This window comes from Mobula hypostoma, chromosome 21, assembly GCF_963921235.1.
Source record: "Mobula hypostoma chromosome 21, sMobHyp1.1, whole genome shotgun sequence".
In the NCBI taxonomy this organism is placed as follows: Eukaryota; Metazoa; Chordata; class Chondrichthyes; order Myliobatiformes; family Myliobatidae; genus Mobula; species Mobula hypostoma.
In genome coordinates this window covers 4,707,853-4,716,658 of record NC_086117.1, presented here as the reverse complement: position 1 = coordinate 4,716,658, position 8,806 = coordinate 4,707,853, and positions in this window count along the sequence as shown.

Below are 8,806 nucleotides of genomic sequence, written 5' to 3'. Positions count from 1 at the left end.
CCATCATTGAAATATGCCCACACCTCACCTTCAAGGATTCTTCATCTCATGTTCTCTATATTTATTGCTTATTTATTTATTATTATTATTTCTTTTTTTTTTGTATTTGCATAACTTGTAGTCTTTTGCTCACTGGTTGAGCGCCCAAGTTGGTGCACTCGTTCATTGATTCTGTTATGGTTATTATTCTATAGACTTATTAAGTCTACCACAACAAGATGAATCACAGGGTTGTATATGATGACATATAGGTACTTTGATAATAAATTTACTTTGAACCTTGAATTAATGTAGAAATACTTGACATTGTCTTTCTTTGAACCGATTTTTGCCTTGGTCATCCCTGTTAATGAATATCATAGATGAATATTTAATTGCTTTTTTAATCTTTCTCTTAAAATTATTTCACTGACTGTTTAATGGCATCATCTGTAATTTTAGAATTAAATATTTTCCCCCAACACTAAATATTCCATGGAACAAAATTAGAAACTGCTGGAAAAGCAGGGTAATGTAGCGGTTAGTGCATCACTTTACAGCGCCAGCGACATGGGTCCAATTTCCGCACTGCCTGTATATTATCCTCGTGTCTGCATGGATTTCCTCCCGGTGCTGTGGGTTCCTCCCAAATGCCAAAGGCGTACAAATTAGGGTTAGTAAGTTGTGGGCATGCTATGCTTTGTAAGTGTGCTGGAAGCATAGCAACACTTGCAGGCTGCCCCCAGCACAACTGCAGACAGAGTTGGTTGTTGACGCAAATAACACATTTCACTCTATGTTTTGACGTACGTGTGACAAGTAATCTTTAAAAAGCTCAGTGGAACAGGCAGAATCTGTTGGGAGAGGATCTGTTAAAGTAACTTACATTTTCATTCAATATAATGTTTCCTGAACATTTGTCCTTCTTTGCTTCAACATTCTTGTCTGAAGATCTTACCTTCACCCAAACTGTAGACAGTGAAGCAGGTGTAAATCCAGACTCAAAGGCTCAGCCGTTTGTAAAATGGTGATTGTTCCCCTCAGAATAAATCATGTTGACAGAACTGTAGAAAATTGTGGAATTAAATGGGATAACTCGAGAGATGCTCTATTTACAGTAGGTTGCACCTAAAGTACTGCGTTCAGTTCTGGTACCCTTACCTGAGGACAGACGTACTGGTTTTGGAGGTTCTGCAGAGGAGGATCACCAGGGTGATTCCAGAGGTAAGGGGTTAACCTCTGAGGAGTGATTGAGTCACTGGGATGAAACTCGCTGGAATTCTGAAGAATGAGAGGGGTTCTCAGAATCAGAAACACGTTTAATATCATGGGCATATGCCGTGAAATTTGTTGTTTTGTGGCAGCAGTACATTGTAATGGAGAAGGCGGGGAGTGGGGGTGACTTGAAGAATTGGATCAGCCCATGATTGCAGACTTGATGGGCTGAATGGCCTACTTCTGCTCCTATATCTTATGGTCTTACGGTAATACATAATAATTTTTAAGAACTATAAATTACAATAAGTATATACTGTATAAAAACAGATAAATAGTGCGAAACTAAAAAAAAAGTGGTAGTGTTCATAGCCTCATTGCCCATTCAGAAATCTGATGGCAGAGGGGAAGAAGCTGTTTCTGAAGTGTTGAGTGTGTGTCTTCAGGCTCCTCTACCTCCTCTCTGATGGTAGCAATGAGAAGAGGGCAGGTCCGGGGTGAGGGGGTCTTAATGAGGCACCATCTTTTGAGGGTGTCCTCAAGAAGTTGTGAAAAAGACTAAGGAGCTGGTGGTAGACCTGAGGAGAGCTAAGGTACCGGTGACCCCTGTTTCCATTCAGGGGGTCAGTGTGGACATGGTGGAGGATTACAAATACCTGGGGATACGAATTGACAATAAACTGGACCGGTCAAAGAACACTGAGGCTGTCTACAAGAAGGGTCAGAGCCGTCTCTATTTCCTGAGGAGACTGAGATCCTTTAACATCTGCCGGACGATGCTGAGGATGTTCTACGAGTCTGTGGTGGCCAGTGCGATCATGTTTGCTGTTGTGTGCTGGGGCAGCAGGCTGAGGGTAGCAGACACCAACAGAATCAACAAACTCATTCGTAAGGCCGGTGATGTTGTGGGGATGGAACTGGACTCTCTGACGGTGGTGTCTGAAAAGAGGATGCTGTCCAAGTTGCATGCCATCTTGGTCAATGTCTCCCATCCACTACATAATGTACTGGCTGGGCACAAGAGTACGTTCAGCCAGAGACTCATTCCACCGAGATGCAACACAGAGCGTCATAGGAAGTTATTCCTGCCTGTGGCCATCAAACTTTACAACTCCTCCCTTGGAGGGTCAGACACCCTGAGCCGATAGGCTGGTCCTGGACTTATTTCCTGGCATAATTTACATATTACTATTTAACTATTTATGGTTCTATTACTATTTATTATTTATGGTGCAACTGTAACGAAAACCAATTTCCCCCAAGATCAATAAAGTATGACTATGACTAAGAAACATGAAATTATGACAGAAATAGATAGGAGAGAAGCAAAAAGTTGACTCCCCCATTGTGAGGCAAGAATTAGGAGCATTGGATTAGGTTTCAAGACAGAACATTTACAATGGAAATGAGGAGAAACACTTTTCCTAGAGAAAGGCAAATCTGTGCAATTCCTTGCAGTAGAGGATTAGATTATTAGATTAAATTATGAGGACATGCAGTCCTGTTTTATTGTCATTTAGTAATGCATGCATTAAGAAATGATACAATGTTTTTCCAGAATGATATCACAGAAACACATGACAAACCAACTTAAAAACTGACAAAAACCACATAATTATAACATATAGTTACGACAGTGTAAAGCAATAGCATAATTGGATAAGAACAGACCATGGCATGGTAAAAGTCTCAAAGTCTCGTGGAAGTCCCATCATCTCACGCAGACGGTAAACCTCCAGTGCCACAAACTTGCCGCTGCAGCATCCCGGAAGCATCCGACCACAGTCCGACTCCGAGTCCGTACGAAAACTCTGAGCCTCCGACCACCTCTCCAACACCGAGCGCCGAGCACCATCTCTGCCAAGCACCTCGACCCCGGCCCCGGCAACAGGCAATAGGCAAAGCTGAGGATTTGGGGCTTTCCCCTCTGGAGATTCTCGATCACACAGTAGCAGCGGCAGCGAAGCAGGCATTTCAGAAGTTACTCCAGATGTTCCTCTGCACTTCTCACAGCTGTCCCCATCAAACCAGGATTGTGCACGGCCCCCTAGTTAACACATATCAATATCAATTCGGAACAGCCGCGCGCTGCATCGCGCCGCCATCTTCTCCTCCCTCCTTCCTTATTAAATACCTCATTAAATAGATTTAAGACATAATTAGATAGGTTTTTGCATAGCAGGAGAATTAAAGGTAATCACTGTCAATCGTTTAGACCATAAGACACAGGAGCAGAATGAGGCCATTGAACCCATCGAGTCTTCTCTGCCGTTCCATCATGTCTAATTTATTATCCCTCTTAATATCTTTCTCCTGCCTTCTCCTTGTAACCTTTGAAACCCTGACTAATCAATTCTCCAGTCAATCTCTGCTTTAAATATACCCAGTGACTTGCCCTCCACAGCTGTCCGTAGCAATGAATTCCACAGACTCACCACCCTCTGACTGAAGAAGTTTCTCCTCATCTCTGTTCCAAAGAGATGTCCTTGTATTCTGAGGCTGTGCACTATGGTGCTAGATCCATCTACTTCCACTCCAGGGGTCTCAATATTCCCGACACTTTCAACTATTTCATTTCAGGTTTCCAGCATCTGCTGTATTTTGATTTACTTTAACCTCTTTGATCTGATTTTCAAGAATTGCTGCGAATCTCACTTACAAAACTTCACACCAACTGCAAGCCATATCACTGAATCTTTGCCCCACAGCCAAAACAATCAAACTATATTTAACTTCCGTGTCACCACAGCCATCTGGTGTTCCACTTGACATTCAAACTGAAACTTAACCAACAGCTACCTCCATCATTAGGGGAAAAAAAACATTCTTTTGGGAATGGGAACATTTAGGGATTTTCTTCGGCCTTCTTGACTCCTTGGGAACACTGATCTCCAGGTGAGAAGGTTCTGATTTCAAAGTTCAAAGTAAATTTATTATCAAAGTACATATATATCACCACATACAACCCTGAGATTCATTTTGCACAACTTATTCTTCATTATTTCTTAAGGTAATTGATAGTAATTCTTACATATCACACTGTACTGCTGCCCCAAAGCAACAAGTTTCTTGACATATGTTAGTGATAGTAAACCTGATTCAGATTCTGATTCTCATGGATGTATTTTAGATGTAAGATTACAGGACCATAAGACAAAATAGGAACAGAATCAGGCCATTCAGCCCATTGAATCTGCTCTGCCATTCCACCATGGCTGATTTATTTTCCCTCTCAACCCCACTCACACACCGTCTCCCTGTAAGCTTTGAGGCGGATATATTTTACTCGATATAAATTTCAACCTTATCTGGTTAATCAGAGTTTGCCCTGTCTTCTTTTCAATTTTGAAAATAAATCACACTCGTTTAAAGCTGTTGTTTACATCTATTCAAGGATTTTAAAACTGATGAGATCTTATCATGGGTGAAAAATAACAGACTTAGAAAGAAGCCAGTATGCACTCAAAAGAAAGCTGGCCAATTTGAAGTTTCCAACATCCAAAATAAGATCTGGGTTGGTCCAAAAAATGTTAATAAACTTTGGTTCTGAACCCAATGGGGTGTATGGGAGGTTCAGGGAGGGGTAGCACCTCTGGTGAAGGGGCTTGTCATGTCCATTCTGGGACAGTTCATTCACCTTTGGTCCCCACCAGGCACTCAGCTCTCGCCTGTGGCTGCAAGTAGCTGCTTGCACATTACAGCAGCCCCACCCTGGTACATCACTTCAACAGGCGGGCTAAACCAGGTGAGGGTAGCCAGCAGCCTCATACCCCAGTGAGATAGGGACATACCCGGCCCAGCATGTGAAGTCGGCTCCAGCAGACTGGGCGGAAGAGATCTACAGAGAGATCCAATGGCCAGGACTCTGTGGAGAGCCAAGGGCATGACAAGACACAGAAGACATCATGGTCATCCACTGCAGCCAAGGACGACCCCAGTTTGTGACGCTTGTTTGTACGACTGGACCTGAACTTCTGAGGTTGAGAGAGTGGACCTGTCCCAGTGCAGTGGCTTTTCCAGTTTAAAAACGTTCCGGCACTGGTTTCCTGTCATCGTTGGACGTGATGGACAACCACCACATTAAGTCAGCCTAAAAGCAAGAAGACGGCACGAGGAAAGCTGCTCAGGATGTGGCCTTCACATTTTCACCTCCCGTCACACGGAGGAAGAATGTCCGGCAAGCAGTTTCAGACCCACCATGTGGGTCATGATGTGGCCTTCACATTTTCACCTCCCGTCACACGGAGGAAGAATGTCCGGCAAGCAGTTTCAGACCCACCATGCTCTTTGGTCTTATTCTGTTTATCTGCCTCAGCCCTGTGGATGCGGGGAGGGCAGGGAAGATATACAAGATAGTAAATACCCCAGCTCTGCTGTAGAGAGGAAATTTTGGAAAGGCATTAATCTCTGGAGTATTACAGCTGAGATAAAGTGATCGCTAGTCTTAGACTGTTATTAATGTAAGGTGGAGCAAAGTCGAGATGGCGCTAAACGGCAACTCCTTCGCTTGCATCTTCAGAAACAGCTTTATTTCTATCTTTGATATCTCTTTTTTTCCTTTTTCAAGGTTCTTTTGAGGACACTGCCTGGAGTTACACTCTGAGTTCGGTTCTTTGCGGGAATGGGAACGCTCTCAGGGCCTCATGACCAGCCACTTTTTGGTATCCCAAGGACGCAGCCCAGAATGCTTCAGGATGCCGGATTTTCATGGTTCTGGAGATGGGCTGATTCAAGGCCGGTGCCCCTGACTGCGGCGTCGTGGGAGAACATGGAACATCGGGAGCAGTGGGATAGCTGCTGGCTGTGTGCTCAGAGACCTGAGCCCTGGGGCCGACTCTCTGAGCACAGAGTTCAGAAAAAAGCAACACAACAGACTTTTAACACCATAAATCAGTGAGTTCTCTATTATTCCTCCCCTCTTGCTGTGAAATGGGGACACCTCTTTGTCCCTTATTAGGGAGAGAGAGTCTGTGGTATGTCGAATTACTGGGTGAATGAGTAGTCTTTGGGGTACTGCAAGTCTGTGTCTTTATTGATGCTTTGCTGCACACTTGAGGGCTTGGTGGAGGGTGCCGAAACTTTTTTGCTGGTGGGGGAAGAGGGGGGTTGGTGCCTTGCTGCTGCTTGTGTGTGGAAGGGGGAGCTGGGGGGGCTTTGGGGTTCTAATGTTTAACTGTCATTCATTCTGTGGGGCACTCCTCTGCTTTCGTGCATGTTTGCGAAGAAAAAGAATTTCAGGATGTATATTGTCTACATTTCTCTGACATTAAATGTACCTATTGAACCTATTGTTAGAAATCTCGCTAACACAATTCCCGAACCTTAGGTCAAATCTCCATCTGGTCCGTAAACTAGATTGTGTCACAACTGAAGACCAAACCTGTTCTGCTCACCTACAACTTTCTTCTACACAGCAAACTGTTGACATTGCTGCACACTAGAAGGATGTGGTTTGAAAACAAACTTGTGTCAACTCGTTGTTTTGAAAGCTGTTGCCAACTTAATGAGGAGGTCAGTAATTCAATGTCACCTTGGTTCAGAACCAATTTAAACTGCCTATTTATTTATCAAATCACTGGAACAAAAATTTTGCAAAAAGGCTTCACTTTGTTACAATGTAGTTTAAAAAAAGAGAGACAGACAGACAGAGACAAAGACAGAGAGAGAGAGAGAGACAGAGATTGATGTTACTGAAGCACTTCAGTTACAATAAAATTTAACTGCCATTAATGTAAGGAGAGGAGTAATAGTCTGCAGTTGGACTCCACAGTTGCCCAACTCAACTCCAATTACACTGATCTAGGCTTGTATTGACTAATGACAGATGAAATTGGTGATTAACCTCCGACCACACTTCCGCAGGCAATTTATCCCCTCCCCTCATGTTAAACCACAAATCGGACTAAAAAGTGCTGATGCTGTGCTTATGCAATGCCTCTGTTTTAAAATATTCAGCAGAGCTTTCAAATTCTTCCAGTGTCTTTCTGCCTCCCCCCTCACCTAGTCTCCCCCCCTCACCTGGTCTCACCCCTCACCTGCCAGCTTGTACTCCTACCCCTTCCCCCACCTCCTTATTCAAGCTTCTTCCTCTTTCCTTTCCAGTCCTGATAAAGTGTCTCTGCCCGAGATTCTGACTGTTTATTCCTCTCTGTTGATGTTGCCTGGCCTGCTGAGTTCCTCCACCGTTTTGTGAGGGTGCTTCTATGTCCTGCCCCTGTCATCTCCTCCAGCCCGTGGCACCCCATGGCTGGTTATAATCACTCCACCATCGACAATGTGTCCTTGGGCTCTGAAACGCCAGACTTCAGCAATTCCCACCCCGAAACTCTGTGCTGAACTGTAAGACACTAAAGTTTCTGATTTCTCCAAGCTGTCGCTCAGTGTCAAAATCTATTTACCAAAGATCTTGTGAAGAACATTTCGTGTTTTACTGGATTACAGACACTCCGTAAATACACTACTATTGCATTTTTCTGTCCTCTTCAGAAGCAATTCTTTCCTAGTAGATGTTTTCCAGCCCCAGTGTAAGGAAACTATTTAAAATTAGATTTGGGCAAAAAAAGTGAATTGATCAGCAGGGAACATAATAGAGAACAGTACAATACAGGCCCAGCTGACTATTTAACCTACTCTAAGATCAATCTCCCACATAACCCTCCATTTGTCTATACCATCCATGTGTCTATCGAAGAGTCTCTTAAATGTCCTTAATGTATCTGTCTCTATCACCACCCTGGCAGGGTGTTCCATTGCACTCCTGAGTTAAAAATACCCATCTCTGACATCCCCCTTATACTCTCATCCAATCACCTTAAAATTATGCCCCTGGTATTTCTGTCCGGAGGAAGGGTCTGTGGCTGTTACTGTTGCATTTTTCTGTCCTCTTAAAATTCATAAGAAATTCTTTGCTTTTTTTCTGTACCAATACAAGAACTCTGTTTAAAATGAGACAATAGACAATAGACAATTGGTGCAGGAGTAGGCCATTCAGCCCTTCGAGCCAGCACCACCATTCACTGTGATCACGGCTGATCATCCACAATCAGTACCCCGTTCCTGCCTTCTCCCCATATCCCTTCACTCTGCTATCTTTAAGAGCTCTATCTAACTCTTTCTTGAAAGAATCCAGAGAACTGGCCTCCACAGCCTTCTGAGGCAGAGCATTCCGCAGAACCACAACCCTCTGTGTGAAAAAGTTTTTCCTCAACTCCGTTCTAAATGGCCTACCCCTTATCCTTAAACTGTGGCCTCTGGTTCTGGACTCCTCAACATTGGGAACATGCTTCCTGCCTCTAGCGTGTCCAATTCCTTAATAATCTTATATGTTTCAATCAGATCCCCTCTCATCCTTCTAAATTCCAGTGTATACAAGCCCAGTTGCTCCAATCTTTCAACATATGACAGTCCCGCCATCCCGGGAATTAACCTTGTGAACCTACGCTGCACTCCCTCAACAGCAAGAATGTCCTTCCTCAAATTTGGAGACCAAAACTGCACACAATACTCCAGGTGTGGACTCACCAGGGCCCTGTACAGCTGCAGAATCACCTCTTTGCTCTTATACTCAATTCCCCTTGTTATGAAGGCCAGCATGCCATTAGCTTTCTTCACT